This window comes from Triticum dicoccoides, chromosome 5A (genome assembly GCF_002162155.2).
Source record: "Triticum dicoccoides isolate Atlit2015 ecotype Zavitan chromosome 5A, WEW_v2.0, whole genome shotgun sequence".
Lineage (NCBI taxonomy): Eukaryota > Viridiplantae > Streptophyta > Magnoliopsida > Poales > Poaceae > Triticum > Triticum dicoccoides.
Genome location: NC_041388.1, coordinates 665,473,816 through 665,493,234, shown reverse-complemented (window position 1 = coordinate 665,493,234; position 19,419 = coordinate 665,473,816).

The following is a 19,419-nucleotide window of genomic DNA, read 5'->3' as shown; positions in this document are numbered from 1 at the left end:
TTAAACCCTAGTTTATGCGTTGCTTCATAAGGGGTTGATTTGGATCCATATGTTTCATGCTATGGTTAGGTTTACCTTAATACTTTTGTTGTAGTTGCGGATGCTTGCAATAGAGGTTAATCATAAGTGGGATGCTTGTTCAAGTAAGAACAACACCCAAGCACCGGTCCACCCACATGTCAAATTATCAAAGTACTGAACACGAATCATATGAACGTGATGAAAACTAGCTTGACAATATTCCCATGTGTCCTCGGGAGCGCTTTTCCTTATATAAGAGTTTGTCCAGGCTTGTCCTTTGCTACAAAAAGGATTGGGCCACCTTGCTGCACTTTATTTACTTTGGTTACTTGTTGCTCGTTACAAATTATCTTATCAAAAAACTATCTGTTACCACTTATTTCAGTACTTGCAGAGAATACCTTGCTGAAAACCGCTTATCATTTCCTTCTGCTCCTCGTTGGGTTCGACACTCTTACTTATCGAAAGGACTACGATAGATCCCCTATACTTGTGGGTCATCAAGACTCTTTTCTGGCGTCGTTGCCGGGGAGTGAAGCGCCTTTGGTAGGTGGAATTTGGTAAGGAAAAATTGATATAGTGTGCTGAAATTTACTGTCACTTGTTACTATGGAAAGTAATCCTCTGAGGGGCTTGTTGGGGGTATCTTCACCCCGAACAGTAGAGCAAAGAGTTGCTCCTCAACCTACTGAACCTATTGAAAATGAAATTCCCTGTGAGTATCCTTCGGGTATGATAGAAAAACTGCTAGCTAATCCTTTTACAGGAGATGGAACAAAGCATCCCGATGAACACCTAATATATGTGGATGAAGTTTGTGGATTATTTAAGCTTGCAGGTATACCCGATGATGTTGCTAAGAAGAAGGTCTTTCCTTTATATTTGAAGGGAGACGCATTGACATGGTATAGGCTATGTGATGATACGAGATCATTTAACTATAGAAGATTGAAATTGGAATTTCATCAAAAGTATTACCATATGCATCTTGTTCATCGTGATCGCAATTATATATATAATTTTTGGCCTCGCGGAGGAGAAAGCATCGCTCAAGCTTGGGGGAGGCTTAAATCAATGTTATATTCATGCCCCAATCATGAGCTCCCAAGAGAAACAATTCTTCAAAAAAAATTATGCTCGGCTTTCTGAAAATAATCGCACCATGCTCTATACTTCTTGTGCTGGCTCTTTTATGATGAAGACTATTGGATTTAGATGGGATTTATTGGATAGAATTAAACGCAACTCTGAAAATTGGAATCTCGACAAAGGTAAGGAGTCAGGTATGACACCTAAGTTTGATTGTGTTAAATCTTTTATGGATATCGATATTTTCCAAAAGTTTAGCACTAAATATGGACTTGATTCTGAGATAGTAGCTTCTTTCTATGAATGTTTTGCTACTTATGTTGATCTCCCTAAGGAGAAGTGGTTTAAATATCATCCTCCCATACAAGTAAAAGTAGCTGCACCTATTAAAGTTGAAGAAAATACTGTCACTTATAATGATCCTATTGTTCCTACTTGTTATGTTGAGAAACCACACTTCCCTGTTAGGATAAAGGATCATGCTAAAGCTTCAATTGTGGTTTGTAAAAGCAATATTAAAACATATACACCTCCTGAGCAAGTTAAAGTAGAACCTAATATTGCTATTGTTAAAGATCTCTTGTCTGATAATATAGATGGGCATGTTATTTACTTCTGTAATGAAACTGCTAGAATTGCTAAACCCCGTGATACAGATAAACCTAGACCTGTGGTAGGCATGCCTGTTATTTCTGTTAAAATAGGAGATCATAGTTATCATGGCTTATGTGATATGGGCGCTAGTGCTAGTGCAATACCTATTGACTTATACAAAAAAATTATGCATGACATTGCACCTGTTGAGTTAGAAGAAATTAATGTTACTATTAAACTTGCTAATAGAGATACTATTTCACCAATGGGAATTGTTAGAGATGTCGAAGTCTTGTGTGGAAAAACTAAATATCCTGCTGGTTTTCTTGTTCTTGGTTCCCCACAAGATTGCTTTTGTCCCATTATATTTGGTGGACCCTTCTTGAATACTGTTAATGCTACCATAGATTACACAAGGGATGTTGTTACTGTCGGCTTAGATGATATGACTCATGAGTTCAATTTCTCTAAATTTAGTAAACAACACCGTGAAGAAGAATTTCCTAGTAAGGATGAAGTTATTGGTCTTGCTTCTATTGCCGTACCTCCTAGTGATCCTTTAGAACAATATTTGCTAGACCATGAGAATGATATGTTTATGAATGAAAGAAGGGCAATAGATGAAGTATTCTTTAAACAGGAACCTATTCTGAAACACAATTTGCCTATTGAAATCCTAGGGGATCCCCCTCCACCTAAGGGTGATCCCGTGTTTGAGCTTAAACCGTTGCCTGATAATCTTAAATATGCTTATCTTGATGAAAAGAAGATATATCCTTTTATTATTAGTGCTAATCTTTGAGAGCATGAAGAAGAGAGATTATTGAAAACTTTGAAGAAGCACCGTGCTGCTATTGGATATACTCTTGATGATCTTAAGGGCATTAGTCCACTCTATGTCAACATAAAATAAATTTGGAAGCAGATGCCAAACCAGTTCGTGATCCTCAACGACGTCTGAATCCTAAAATGTAAGAAGTGGTAAGAAAAGAAATACTAAAGCATCTGGAGGCAGGTATAATTTATCCCGTTGCTGATAGTCAGTGGGTAAGTCATGTTCATTGTGCCCCCAAGAAGGGAGGTATTACTGTTGTTCCTAATGATAAAGATGAATTGATTCCACAAAGAATTATTATAGGTTATAGGATGGTAATTGATTTCCACAAATTAAATAAGGCTACTAAGAAAGATCATTACCCCTTACCTTTTATCGATCAAATGCTAGAAATATTATGCAAACATACACATTATTGCTTTCTAGATGGTTATTCTGGTTTCTCTCAAATACCTGTGTCGGCTAAAGATCAATCAAAGACTACTTTTACATGCCCTTTTGGTACTTTTGCTTATAGACGTATGCCTTTTGGTTTATGTAATGCACCTGCTACCTTTCAAAGATGCATGATGGTTATATTCTCTGACTTTTGTGAAAAGATTTGTGAGGTTTTCATGGACGACTTTTCCGTCTATGGATCTTCTTTTGATGATTGCTTGAGCAATCTTGATCGAGTTTTGCAGAGATGTGAAGAAACTAATCTTGTCTTGAATTGGGAAAAGTGTCACTTTATGGTTAATGAAGGTATTGTCTTGGGGCATAAAGTTTCTGAAAGAGGTATTGAAGTTGATAAAGCCAAGGTTGATGCTATTGAAAAGATGCCATGTCCCAAGGACATCAAAGGTATAAGAAGTTTCCTTGGTCACGCCGGATTTTATAGGAGGTTCATTAAGGACTTCTCAAAAATTTCTCGGCCTCTGACTAATTTATTACAAAAAGATATACCATTTGTCTTTGATGATGATTGTGTAGAAGGATTTGAAATACTTAAGAAAGCATTAGTCTCTACACCTATTGTTCAGCCACCTGATTGGAATTTACCCTTTGAAATTATGTGTGATGCTAGTGATTATGCTGTAGGTGTTGTTCTAGGGCAAAGAGTTGATAAGAAATTAAATGTTATCCATTATGCTAGTAAGACTCTAGACAATGCTTAAAGAAATTATGCTACTACTGAAAAAGAACTTTTAGCAGTCGTATTTGCTTGTGATAAGTTCAGACCTTATATTGTTGATTCTAAAGTAACTATCCACACTGATCATGCTACTATTAAATATCTTATGGAGAAGAAAGATGCTAAACCTAGACTTATTAGATGGGTTCTCTTGCTACAAGAATTTGATTTGCATATTATTGATAGAAAAGGAGCTGAGAACCCCGTTGCAGACAACTTATCTAGGTTAGAGAATGTTCTTGATGACCCACTACCTATTGATGATAGCTTTCCTGATGAACAATTAAATGTCATAAGTACTTCCCGTAGTACCCCTTGGTATGCTGATTATGCTAATTACATTGTTGCTAAATTCATACCACCTAGCTTCACATACCAACAAAAGAAAAAGTTATTCTATGATTTGAGACATTACTTTTGGGATGACCCACATCTTTATAAAGAAGGAGTAGATGGTGTTATTAGACGTTGTGTACCTGAGCATGAACAGGAACAGATCCTACGCAAGTGCCACTCCGAAACTTACGGAGGACACCACGCGGGAGATAGAACTGCACATAAGGTATTGCAATCCAGTTTTTATTGGCCTACTCTCTTCAAGGATGCCCGTAAGTTTGTCCTATCTTGTGATGAATGTCAAAGAATTGGTAATATTAGTAGACGTCAAGAAATTCCTATGAATTATTCACTTGTTATTGAACCGTTTGAAGTTTGGGGCTTTGATTATATGGGGCATTTTCCTGCCTCTAATGGATATACACATATTTTAGTTGATGTTGATTACGTTACTAAGTGGGTAGAAGCTATTCTAACTAGTAGTGCTGATCATAACACTTCTATTAAAATTCTTAAAGAAGGCCCAAGGCACCCCAAGGTAATATTCAAGGACAACCGTGATGGAAATATGAACTAGAGGGTGATGTTCTTCGTTCATAACGGTCATCTCTAGAAAAGATGACTCCCACCCACCCGCCGCCCCCCTAACCCTAGCCACCCACCACCGCCGGCGATCTCCACGTCACACCGTGGGTGTTGCCATCTGATCGGGCCATTCTCTCCGGCATCTCCTCCCCTCTCTGCTGGTTATTCTTTTCCTCATGGTGGTCCATGCGGCGATCTCCATGGGCTTGGACTTCACCCCGGGTATGAAGTTGTCCCAAGAGATCCAACGCACCTTCGGCAGATCGGTCCACCCATCGAAGAACACGGGGCACTTCATCATGGTGGTCTCCTTTGCCAGGCATTCTTTTCGTCTGGATGAGGAGAATGTTTGTTTGGCGCTGGAATCTGCTCTTGGAGGTTATTGTTCTCAGCTCAAGGTATCTTTCCTTAGCAATGGTGTTTTCTCTTTCAATGTGTCATGCAAAGAGGTGGGCTTTTTTATTCTGCATCAACGAAGCTTTGTTTGCCCTCAATTCAAATGCTATTTTCACCTTTGGGGCCATGGGGGTCCGGATTGGGAGAAAGAGTTTAGATCTTGGCAGTTTGAGTGCCAGCAGGAATGGATCCTAGTGAGCCCCTCCAAACGTAGGGCTGCCATGGGTATGGAGGCTATGCATCATCATCCTAGTAAATCTTCCCTCCGTTCTGGCCACCCATCCAGTCCCAAAAAGAGGTTGAGTTTTGCGACGTTCATTAATTATCCAGCCTGAAAAGGTTATAGTTATAATCCTACACGCATCAATGTCCAGACGATCCGTGAAGCTGGTTATGTTGTTGGATCACATGAGGCTGGTTCGCTTAGCCCTCCACTGTCAACCTCCACCTTGCTGGAAAGTTCATCGGCGACGGCGGCGAGCCCTTTCATTCAGTTTGGGTCGATCCCGTCATCTCCGGATAGGATCACTTCTGTTGGCGGCAACTCCGGATCCTCAGGAACCTTCAAATTTGTTGGACCGGATTTTGGGGAATCGTCTCCCTCGGCCCAAGCCAGCCCGATAACACCGCCTCGGCAAATGGGCTCCCTTTTAAGGCCCATTGTTCTTTCGGATGATGAGACCGACGCATCCCCTCTGGATTTTTTTGAGTCGCCCTCTCCACAGAATATTACCAAAGGATTACAGAGTTTTGATGAGATGATTGAAGACATGGCTGCAAGCTACTGGGATTGTCAGAATTGTTTGGGCATGGGCCACAAATCAGAGACTTGCAAGAACAGGGTGAGGTGCAGGTTATGTTTTCATTCTGGTCACGTTAAAAAGAATTGCTCCGGTCAGCCGCCTGACACATCCATCTGGGTCCCCAAAATCCCATCGAGCGGCTTTGGAGCTCACGCCAACAGGAAGGACTCGCTTGCCTCTTCGGTTTCCAATACAACTGCAACACCGCAGCCAAAACCCCAATCGTCTCCCTGTCCCTCACCGCAACCTAGCTCCCCTCCGCCCCAATCTGACGCTCCGTCGCCTGCATCGCCTCCCACCACCTCGCCGCTTCAGGATAAGCAACCAGCTTCCCCAATGGTGGTGTATGCCATTGACCCTCATCGTTTCCTCCCTGCGGGCTTTGATGTGGTGGATGGTGGGGAGGACAGGTTGCCACGCACCTACTACTCGCCTGCGGTCCCGCCACCATGGCGGCACGAGCAGTTCATGGTGGCGATCGTCGAGCCCCTCCCTCCGGCTCAATTGGTGGCAATCCGACGAGAGCAGGTTCTAAACTTTCTGACACAAAACATGCAAGTGCCTGTCCTATCTGCTCAGACTTGGTTCCAGGGGGTGGGTTTATTTGAGATGGAAGATCCTGTGGTGCGTGCCTCCTTCACGCAGCATCCACCTTTTCCACTGGGCCTGGATGCAGAAGGGAATGAGTTTTTCGTTAGATTTATTCCGCACAATCAGGGGGAAGGATTTCGAGCTATCCAGGGTCATAGGACTGGCTGGTTGATGTTCATTGGAGTGCCATTGGATTATAGGAATACCACTAACCTAGCGGAGATTGTTGGCACATTTGGAAAATTTCATTACTGGAACGATACTGATCATCACAAGGTCCGGTCTATGGTCAGATGCTCTTTCCCTGACAATGCCCTCGTCCCACGCTCGGTCGTCTTCAGAGACTTTGCAACTTGGGGAGGGCTGTAGTTTCTTGGACTGTTGGCTGTTATATTTTAACTGGGGAGTTTGCAGAGGCAATTATACCTGCGGATGAGGACCCAATGCCGCTGGATGGAAATCCCCATCCCATGCCAGGGGTAAATCCACCGCAACCTTTTTGGGCGATGCCACCTTACCCTGCTCTGGGCTGGAATGCAGTGCCCCACAATCATCCGCAACCCGTTGATGGAAATATCAATGAAGGACACGCAGAGCAGGCGGATGGCTGGGGTGCTTGGGAACAGCCTGAGGAGCCGCAGCAACAGGCTCAAGTGAATGAGCAAGTCCAGGATCAGAACTCTATGGTCCTCCACCTATCTTTGGACTTTGATGATGATGCAGTGGATATGGAGGAAGTGCAGCAGCCCCACCCAGTTATGCCAATCGATCCAATTCATCTAGGAATTGTCAGAATTGTGTATGGCCCTGTCCTGCCACCCGAGATGATCTGGGCAAGATCGTTTTCGTCCCTTCTGCCGGATTTCCTCATCAAGAAGGTACCATCTGCTCTACCAGGATTTTTCTTGACGCCGTCAGTTATTTCTCTGGGCCAGTTGCAGCCTGATCAAGAGAAGCGGATGTCCCTCCTCCTTCAAGGGCCGCCTATGCCAGCAAGTAGATCTTCGGTCAATATTCAGGAAATATCGAATGCTGATTCATCCTTGCTCACTCCAAGTCTACCTGACACAGTTTCATCTCAAGACAGGAGGATTGCAGACTCCGATTTTCTGTTCTCAGCCACTAAACCACCTGCAGAATCTATGCTTGGGAAGAGCCAACATGGGGGGAAGCATGCTCGCTGTGTCACGCCTATTGCTACTACTCCATATTTCTCCACGAGAATGACTAGGAGCTGCGCTAAATCTTCAGGGCTCAAACCTATCTCTGCAATCTTGGTTAAACCTCACCCAAGAGGAGACCACGAGGGAAGAAGCTGAAGACATCTAAAGAGGAGCCCACGGAGCAGGCTCAGATGCCACCGGAAACCCCAATTCCGGTTATGCAGGCGGTTGGCCATGCTCTGGGCATCCCAGCTGTTGATCTGACAGAGGAGAAGCTTATGGCTCCCTCTAAGAAGTCTGATGAAGATGCAGTTTCCAATGATGAGTGATTATCAGTACTTCCCTATGATGTGATGGTGGTCTATTGTGGGCCTATTTGACTTTGCATTTTGTGGCCCACGGTTATCTCTTTTCTGTTTTTTTTTTATCTAAGCACTGCCGGCGGTTTATGGGTTTATCGTGTATGGATGTTTTGAACCTTGTGGTTTTTGGAGCTGCACTGTTAAGCAGTGGGCTGGATTATCCCCACTATATAGTTTTTAATGGCTAGTACATCATATCGTAACTGGCGTGTTTTGTGCTGGAATGTCCGTGGTCTCAATTCTGCAGACAGACAGAGAGATGTTCTATCGAAAATTGAAGAGAGTCAATGCTCAATTGTGTGCCTTCAGGAAACCAAATGCGAGGAGTTTGATATTAGGACGATTAGAACCTTCTGCCCGCGGCGTTTTGATCGTTTTGCTTTTGATCCCTCAGTTGGTGCATCTAGTGGTATTCTTGTCATCTGGAATTCTGGTGTCTTCACTGGCACACTCATTGAGATTCAGCGATTCGGTGTTGTGGTCTCTTTTACTTCGGTGCACAATGCTGAGACCTGGACCCTAGTGTCCGTTTATGGGCCTTGTGATGGGCCTCTTCGCGATGATTTTGTCCATTGGCTTTACCATCTGACTATCCCTCCTACTGAACACTGGCTTATCCTAGGGGATTTCAATTTTATAAGGTCCATGGATAATAGAAACCTGCCGGGGGGAAATGTTAACGACATCTTCCTTTTTAATGAGATCATTGGTCATTTGGGTCTCTTGGAGTTGCCCTTGAAAGGGAGAAGTTACACATGGTCAAATATGCAGGAAAACCCTCTGCTCGAGCAGCTTGATTGGTTCTTCACAACTTCAGCTTGGATTTCCATTTATCCAAATATTGTAGTAATTCCGTTAGCGAAAACTTCGTCTGACCATCTGCCATGTGTGTTTTCCATTGACACCACCATTCCAAAAGCCAGGGTTTTTTTTTGAGAATTACTGGGTTGACATGCCAGGTTTTATGGAGTGTGTTAAGAGGTCTTGGGAGGCGCCGGTTTTTTCTGATCTGTCTGCGGCTGCAATTATCTCCCGAAAGTTCAACGACTGCGAATGGACCTCAAAGTGTGGAGCAAAAGCATCTCCCGCATTAAAAGGCTGACTTTGAATTGTGCCAAGGTCATCCTGCATTTTGATGGGCTTGAGGAATGGAGGCCACTCACAACTCCGGAGTTTAACTTCAGAAAGATAGTCAAGTTGCACCATGAGAACTTGCTGCGTATCCATTACATTTATTGGAAACAGCGGTGTACAATCAGATATATCAAGGTGGGGGAGGAGAATTCAAAGTTCTTTCATGCAATGGCTTCAGAAAGATTGAGGAAAAATGCAATCGCTAGTCTTAGGATTGATGGGAATGATCCAGTCTCTGATCATACACAAATGGCTGGAATTTTGTGGTCCTCCTTTAAGAATAGGATGGGTCATGCTCAGGGCATTAACATGGGATTTGATCTCCCACAGTTGATCCAACCAGTGGAAGGGCTTGAAGTACTCTCTGCTCCCTTCTCACAGGAGGAAATAAACAAGGTTTTAGCGGAGCTACCCGCTGACAGAGCACCTGGACCGGATGGCTTTAATGGCATGTTTATCAAAAAATGCTGGCCTATCATCGAACAGGATTTTTTGCACCTCATACAGGCTTTTTATGATGGACAGATATCTCTGGAGAACATCAATGGCTCTATCATCACCCTCATTCCTAAGATGATTTCTCCTCAAGGGCCTGATGATTTCAGGCCCATTTCCCTTACAAACACCTGTCTGAAGTTCCTCACCAAACTGTTGGCAAACGGATTACAGAAAGTAATTTTGCAATGTATTCATAAGAACCAGTATGGATTTTTGAAAAGTAGGTCCATTCAGGATTGCCTTGCATGGGCATTTGAGTATATACATCAATGCAAGCAGTCAAAGCGACCAATCATAATCCTGAAGCTGGACTTTGCCAAGGCTTTTGATACAGTGGAACATGAGAAAATTTTACAAGTCCTTCATCATAAAGGTTTTGATAGCAAGTGGATTGCTTGGGTTAGAGAGATTTTGTCATCTGGGACATCTTCGGTATTACTTAATGGCATTCCAGGGAAGCAATTTAAATGTAAGTGTGGGGTCAGACAGGGTGATCCTTTGTCACCCCTCCTTTTTGTTATTGTTGCTGATCTGTTGCAGTCTGTGGTCAACCAAATGATGGCTCAAGGGTCTCTGACACTCACAATCCCATCCCGTGATCCTAACTACCCAATTATCCAGTATGCAGATGACACAATCATCATCTTGCCAGCTGTGGATGAGCAACTGGTGGCTCTTAAGAATATGTTGGCTGTGTTCCAGCAGTCTACTGGTCTCAAGGTGAATTTTGCCAAGTCCTCTATGATACCTTTGAATATATCTAATGAGGAGGCTCTCAGGTTGGCTACTCTTCTGGGTTGTAAGTTAGGAGAACTCCCTTTCACTTATCTTGGTCTTCCCCTTGGTACCACCAGACCCAGAATTGTGGATCTCCTCCCCCTTGTGGATAATATTGAAAGAAGGCTATCTGCTAGTTCTGCCATGCTAAACCGGGGCTCTAGGTTGCAGCTGTTGACTTCAGTCTTAACTTCCATGCCAATCTATTTCTTCTGCACCTTGCATATACCTCTTGGCATCATTAAGCAGTTGGATAGGATCTTCAGGCAATGTCTTTGGAGAGGGAATACAGATACACCTAAACAATCTCTGGCAGCTTGGGATCTGGTTTGCAGACCTAAAGATAAGGGTGGTCTGGGTATTCTCAATCTCAATATCCAGAATCAAGGACTGCTCATGAAACATCTGCATAAATTCTTCAATAAGCATGATGTTCCTTGGGTCTCTTTAATATGGGATTCCTATTATGACAACATTGTCCCTCAGGCAACTATATTGACTGGCTCTTTCTGGTGGAGGGATGTCTTCAAGCTGAACGATGCTTACAGGGCCATTGCTTCTGTTCATATTAACATGGGGGACACTGCTTTGTTCTGGCATGATGCATGGCATGTGGCTGGTTCTTCCTTGCCCTTGGTAAGGAGGCTTCCTAGACTGTTCTCTTTCGTGATTGATGACAAGGTCTCAGTCAGGGATGTGCTTCAGACCCAGGACCTTTTTTCCATGTTTTACCTACCCATCTCACAAGAAGTTGCGGCAGAGTTAACAATTCTAGAAGGTTGGCTGCTAAACTTGCAAAGAGATCCTCTACTTCCTGACCAGTGGGTGTGGCCTTCCAAATCTGGGTCCTTTTCGGCCAAAGGGTTCTATACCATCATGCACTCCCATATGCCCACTATTATGCCCTGCAAATGGTTATGGAAGAGCAGATGCACCATGAAGATTAAATTTTTTGGTTGGTTATTGTTCTTTGATAGACTTAACACCAAAGACATGCTGGTTCAAAGACACTGGAGGTCCCAAGCTGAGGATAATCTTTGTGTTATATGTAATGCGTATGTCCACGAGGACAGATCTCATTTGTTCTTCCAGTGCAATTTCAGCTCAAGAGTGTGGAACTACCTCCAGATTGACTGGTCCCAGGGGTCTAATATCCAGGAGTGTGTTGCCCATGCCATATCAAGTTTTAGCCAAAAAAAATTCTTTGAGGTGATGCTCACTGCAGCATGGAATATTTGGATTCTCAGGAATGGGAGGATCTTCAGGGGAGAGCAGGCTCGTTTTGCCACCTGGAGGTGCAATTTTGTACATGATATTCTTCTTTTGTCTCACAGACTTAACAGTAGTCTTAGAACTCAATTGTTAGCTTGGGTTAATGCCCTTTTGTAAATTTAGGATAACTTCAGTTGAACTTGGGTCTTCTAGCTCTAGGTAAGTTGTAGATAGGTCTCCTTTTGTTTTGGCACTTTCTCAGTGCTTTGTTTTTTGCTGGACCTTTTCTTTTTCTAATAAAATGGGTTGTGGGGTTTTACCCCACAGTAAATATTCAAAAAAAAATTCTTAAAGAAGTTATTTTTCCGAGGTTTGGAGTCCCTAGATATTTAATGACTCATGGTGGTTCACATTTTATTCATGGTGCTTTCCGTAAAATGCTTGCTAAATATGACGTCAATCATAGAATTGCATCTCCGTATCACCCACAGTCTAGTGGTCAAGTAGAATTGAGTAATAGAGAACTTAAATTAATTTTGCAAAGGACTGTCAATAGGTCTAGAAAGAATTGGTCCAAGAAACTTGATGATGCACTATGGGCCTATAGAACTGCATATAAAAATCCTATGGGTATGTCTCCGTATAAAATGGTATATGGAAAAGCATGTCACTTACCTCTCAAACTAGAACATAAGGCATATTGGGCTATTAAAGAGCTCAATTATGATTTAAAACTTGCCGGTGAAAATAGGTTATTTGATATTAGCTCTCTTGATGAATGGAGAACCCAAGCTTATGAAAATGCCAAGTTGTTTAAAGAAAAAGTTAAAAGATGGCATGACAAAAGGATACAAAAGTGTGAGTTTAATGTAGGTGATTATGTATTGCTATACAACTCTCGTTTAAGATTTTTTGCAGGAAAACTTCTCTCTAAATGGGAAGGCCCCTATGTTATCGAGGAAGTCTATCGTTCCGATGCCATAAAAATCAACAACTTCGAAGGCACAAATCTGAAGGTGGTAAACGGTCAGAGAATTAAACATTATATCTCAGGTAATCCCATAAATGTTCAAACCAATATTATTGAAACCATAACCCCGGAGGAATACATAAGGGACACTTCCCAGAACCTTTCAGACTCCGAAAAGGAATAGGTATGTGGTACGGTAAGTAAACCGACTCCAAAACAATTTTAAGGCAATATTTCTCCGTTTTGGAATATTTAGAAAACTAGAAAATTAAGTAGCAATCCGGGAAGGACACGAGGGCCCCATGAGGGTGGAGGGCGCGCCCTACCCCCCTGGGCGCGCCGCCTACCTCGTGAGCACCTCGTGTGCCTTCCGGGCTCCATTTTCTTGCACGATACGTATTTTGGTTGGTAAAAATTCACTATATATTCTCCCCGAAGGTTTTGACTCTCGTATCATGCAAATATCCTCTGTTTTTGTTTCGAGCTGTTGCAGATTAGAGCAAGATGTCTTCTCAAGAGTCAGTCGGGGAGAGCCGGGTATCTAATCCGGCACCGGAACCAAGGGTAAACAGCGACCCTGACCACTTTGGGTCGGCAACGGAAGAGGAGATGGAGGCTGACTTAATGAGGGTAGATGCCATGGAGGATCAAGAAGTCACCTCTCGCTTCCGAGCCGGGTTCACGATGGGGGAACTACAGAGCTCAGCTATTCCAAACTCGGTTATCCCTTCCAATGTTAGATATCTTTCTTATGAAAATATGAAGAGGAGTGTCACTTGTTCTCCCGCAGCTATGAAACACCCTTGGGTGCAAGGAGCTTTAGCCGTTATAGGGAAGCTTCATAAGGAAACAATGGACCTCAAGCAGCAAGTCAACAAGCTCGAAGAGGAGAATCGTATCCTGAGAGGAATCATCGCCAAGAATATTACACCAACAACAAAGAAGGAGATATAATCACATGCGTATGGGCACTCCCCATGGCAACTGCCAAGCTTGGGGGAAGTGCCCCGGTATCGTATCACAATCACAACCCCTATCTTTACCATTTTCCTTAGTTCGATCCTATTAGTAGTATTGTGATCTAGTAGAATAAAGTTTATGGCATGATTTAGTTTTGAGTTTTGCTTTATGATCTCTCTATGTAATCGAGTCCGTGAGCTATATAATAAAGATTGGTGTTGAGTCAAGGGCTTGATTTTCTTGCTATGGTCTTGGGTGAATAAAAGAAAAGAGAAAAAGAATAAGAAGAAACAAAAGTTCATATTGATCTTATTGATAGTAATGACTTCACATAGAAAGAGTGTGATAATTAAAAGTTGTTGGGAGTTGGTAGACATAGCTTTGGTTATCATTGCAATTAATAGGAAGTAATAAGGAAAGAGAGGTTTCACATATAAATATACTATTATTGACATCTTTTATGATTGGGAGCACTCATCAAAATATGACATGCTAAAGAGTTGATGTTGGACAAGGAAGACAACGTAATGGGTTATGTTTTCTTACATCTAAGATAAATTATATTACCATGGATCATCCAACATGGTTGAGCTTGCCTTTTCCCCTCATGCTAGCCAAAATTCATCGCACCAAGTAGAGATACTACTTGTGCTTCCAAATACCCTTAAACCAGTTTTGCCATGAGAGTCCACTATACCTACCTATGGATTGAGTAAGATCCTCCAAGTAAGTTGTCATCGGTGCAAGCAATAAAAATTGCTCTCTAAATATGTATGACTTATTAGTGTGGGAGAAAATAAGCTTTATACGATCGTGTGATATGGAAGAAATAAAAGCGACAGACTGCATAATAAAGGTCCATATCACAAGTGGCAATATAAAGTGACGTTCTTTCGCATTAAGATTTTGTGCATCCGACCATAAAAGCGCATGACAACCTATGCTTCCCTCTGCGAAGGGCCTATCTTTTACTTTTATCTCCTACCTTGCACAAGAGTCATGGTGATCTTCACCCTTCCTTTTTACATTTTATCCTTTGGCAAGCACAGTATGTTGGAAAGATCCTGGTATATATGGCTAATTGGATGTGAGTTTTCATGAACTATTATTGTTGACATTACCCTTGAGGTAAAATGTTGGGAGGCAACTATAAGCCCCTATCTTTCTCTGTGTCCAATTAAAACTCCATACCCATAAGTATTGCATGAGTGTCACCAATTGTGAAAGATTATATGATAGTTGAGTATGTGGACTTGCTGAAAAGCTCTTATATATTGACTCTTTCCTACGTTGTGATAAATTGCAATTGCTTCCATGATTGAGGTTATACTTTGTTGGTTCTCAATAAGGTTTCTGATTCATACGTTTACATTGTGAATAGATCATCACTTGAACATAAGTAATCATATGACAATATCTATATATGTTGCTGTTATGAGAATAATCATGATGCCCTCATGTCCGTATTTTATTTTTATCGACGCCTCTACCTCTAAACATGGGGACATATTTATTGTTATCGGCTTTCGCTTGAGGACAAGCGAGGTCTAAGCTTGGGGGAGTTGATACGTCCATTTTTCATCATGCTTTTATATTGATATTTATTGCATTATAGGCTGTTATTTCACATTATGTCACAATACTTATGGCTATTCTCTCTTATTTTACAAGGTTTTCATAAGGAGGGAGAATGCCGGTAGCTGGAATTCTGGGCTGGAAAAGGAGCAAATATTAGAGACCTATTCTGCACAACTCCAAAAGTCCTGAAACTCCATGGAATACCTTATAATAAATAATAAAAAATCCTCGCCAAAGATGAAGACCAGGGGGCCCACACCCTTTCCACGAGGGTGGGGGCGCCCCCCTAGGGCGCGCCCCCTGCCTCGTGGGCCCCCTGGTGGCTCTCCATGACCATCTTCTGCTATATGAAGTCTTTCGTCGAGAAAAAACTAGAAGCAACCTTTCGGGACGAAACTCCGCCACCACGAGGCGGAACCTTGGCGGGACCAATCTAGGGCTCCAGCAGAGCTGTGCTGCCGGGGAAACTTCCCTCCCAGAGGGGGAAATCATCGCCATCGTCATCACCAACACTCCTCTCATCGGGAGAGGGCAATCTCCATCAACATCTTCATCAGCACCATCTCATCTCAAAACCCTAGTTCATCTCTTGTATTCAATTCTTGTCTCCAAGTCCAGGATTGGTGCTAGTAGGTTGCTAGTAGTGTTAATTACTCCTTGTAGTTGATGCTAGTTGGTTTAATTGGTGGAAGATCATATGTTCAGATCCTTTATGCATATTATTACCCCTCTGATTATGAACATGAATATGCTTTCTGAGTAGTTACGTTTGTTCCTGGGAACAAGGGAGAAGTCTTGCTATTAGTAGTCATGTGAATTTGGTATTCGTTCGATATTTTGATGAGATGTGTGTTGTCTAGCCTCTAGTGGTGTTATGTGAACGTCGACTACATAACACTTCACCATTATTTGGGCCTAGAGGAAGGCATTGAGAAGTAATAAGTAGATGATGGGTTTTTACAGGATCACAGGGGCATTTTGGATCTACCACAAGTCAGGAAAAGAAAAAGATTTAGACCTAAAAGGAAAAAAGGTTGGTCCCAAAACAGTTCATAAAAGACTAGATCAGTCTTTTGCGCATAAGGGTTTGTGATGGTAACAGAAGATTAGCCATGGCATAGGATACATCAAGTGTGAAGTGTTCATCTATAGGCTAAGGAAGAACAACACTAAAGCTCCGATGAACTTCAAAGAACCGCGAAGAACAAGGAAACCCTAATGGATCTAGAAAGGAAGGGGAAAGGACTTACTGCGGCCGCGGAAGCAGCGGAGGTGTGCTGCGGAACTCTGGTACGAACAGGTCGATGCAACGACCGACGGTGAGGCAGAGGCGAGGCTTGACGATGGCAGCGATGCTCAGGTGTGGAAACGTCGCGAGGAAGAAGAAGGGATGAAGAGGTAGCGGAAAGAAAAGAAAGAGGTCCTATGCCCCTATTTATAAGGCGAAGCGATAAAATGGCAAGTGCGGGAATCGAGGAGCGCACAAATGGATAATTAATAATGGTGTCGCCTCGATGACTGAATACACATTAATGAAGGTAATCTTCAGCTCCAACGAATAGATGACGTCAGGGAGGTTTATCATGGTCCTAAAGTATGACGTCACGACGGTTTACAAGATCAAGATGAAGATGCAAGGGAGGAATTTTTCTAAGTATTGAAGATTGACATGAACAAGTTCAAACCAATCTGGGGCCTAATGTTGGGATATTACTACTGGACGTAAATCGGCCAGGGGTAGCCAGATTAACCTTATGAAGATTAGAAGCCCATGAAGACGTAAGAATGATGGCGCTTTATGAAGGCCCAAGGCCCAGAGGCGAGTTAAGGCCTGTAGATGTAAACCGACCTTGTTATGTAACTTGCATTGTAAGATAGGAAGGATAGAGACCGAACCGGACACGTTTATGATCCGGCTTTGGGACTCTGTAAACCGGTGGGCATCAACCTATGTATATAAAGGGACGACCCGACATCGGTTTAGGGACGAGAGACAACAACTCGAGAACCAGACAAAGCGGATTCGCTCCCCGGCCTTCGAAACCCTAGCAATACCAATCACAACTAGACGTAGGCTTTTACCTTCACTGAAGGGGCCGAACTAGTATAAACTCCCCGTGTCCCCTTGTCCGGTTTAACCCCTTTAAGCTAACCCATTGCGATGGCTCCATGACTAAGTCCTTTCACAAGGACATCTGTCATGCAAACCCACGACAGGGCTGATTTGGATCCATATGTTGCATGCTATGGTTAGGTTTACCTTAATACTATTGTTGTATTTGCGGATGCTTGCAATAGAGATTAATCATAAGTGGGATGCTTGTTCAAGTAAGAACAGCACCCGAGCACCGGTCCACCCACATGTCAAATTATCAAAGTACCGAACGCGAATCATATGAATGTGATGAAAACTAGCTTGACGATATTCCCATGTGTCCTCGGGAGCGCTTTTCCTTATATAAGAGTTTGTCTAGGCTTGTCCTTTGCTACAAAAAGGATTGGGCCACCTTGCTACACTTTATTTACTTATGTTACTTGTTGCTCGTTACAAATTATCTTATCACAAAACTATCTGTTACCACTTATTTCAGTACTTGCAGAGAATATCTTGCTGAAAACCACTTATCATTTCCTTCTGCTCCTCATTGGGTTCGACACTCTTACTTATCGAAAGGACTACGATAGATCCCCTATGCTTGTGGGTCATCGCCCCTCTCGACGGCCATGCGCACGCATGCCAGGCTCTGCCGGGCCCGATCCGCTCGGCCCAACGGTCACTGAGATGCTCCCCCGCTCAACGTTATGTGTTAGTCAGATAAAACAACGGTGGCCAATCAGATTGGAGAATCAGGGCTCCCATGGATTGCCCCCGTGGAATCCTTCTAGAAGGCCTATCCGACGGCCGCAGATTGGCGTTAGGGTTAGATCGACGGTGGACGTTTGGCGCTAGGGTTACATGGGTTTTCGAGGCAGTCAACGGGGTTTTGAAAGGTTTGGCCGAACTTCAAATGTGTATAACTAATTCAAAAAAATCTAAAAACTGAAAAACATGTGCATATAATCTTGTTATGTCACATAGTTATGATATAAAATGATAAACTTGATCTAATGATCTTTGCATGAAAAAACCTTCACAAATTGGACTATCTCGACTGAGGTTGCATAGAGTTCAAAGGAGTGAGAAGAGGGTTTGAGGTTTTGAAAATGCAAAAAATCAAAAACCTCACCTTAGCTTCATTTTGGAGTGACTAAGGAGGATCTGAAGTTATTTTCGCATTTTAAATTTTTAAACTTGTTTTATTGCTGACTTTGTATTAAAAGGTGTTTTTAAAAAATAAATTAATAATACGAATACTTATTCAAAAAAGGTGAGACTTCGTATTGATCCTATATAGGTATAATATAAGCTAAGAAAATCTTTTTGGGTGATTTTGAGAAGGTCGAAAAAAACTTGCTTAGAAATGGGGTCGTTTTCCCTTACTTTGGAGCCTGTTTGGACAACATTTTCAGTGACTATGAGTTGGACTTCACAAAAAGGGTTGGATTTATGAACTAAAGTGCATAGTAATGCAACATCACAGAACAAACAAATGAACTCCAAAAATATTGGAGATAGGTTCAAATTTGAATTTTATTTTAAGTCAAATCAACATCATAGCACATAAGTTTTCACATGAAAGAACATAAGTTTTCACAACAACAAACTTAAGTTTTCACATCAAATTTGAATGATTTCGACTCTATTTCTTTTGCTTCTTTCTACCACTCGATTTCTTCTCCTTTTTTCCACCGTTCGGTTCCACGACGCATAGTTTGTTGATGCTGATGCTCTTGCTTTTTGGCCCCTTGGTTTTCTTGCCAACTCCACTAGGCCCCCTCAACTTTTGCACCTGACCATGTCCCACTTCTTCAGTTTGCACTTCTGCAGATTGAGTAGATGGCACACATTGTTCAACTACTTCAGTTTGCAACTCAACACTTGGCAGCACAACCTTCAAACATGGCAACACAGCTGTCAAAGCAGATTCGCATGGCAGCACAACAGTTGCTTCATCTGCAACAGTTTCAGATTGCCCTAGCGCCTGCAAAACAGATTCAGTATGCATCACATCGTCCAAAACAGAAACACTTAGCTCATGTTCAGCTGTAACAGTTTCAGTTTGCTCCATATCTTTGTCACCAAACATTATCTGCTTAGTGCTCTTCCTTCTAAAGCCATTGGGTCTTGCTTTTTTCACTGGCCAGCATTGTTCAACAACAAGAGGTGGGGCTTTTTCTGCATGCTTCCTTCTAAAAATAAAGCATTTCACTTGGTTAGATACTAGAATAAGTAGCAAAATC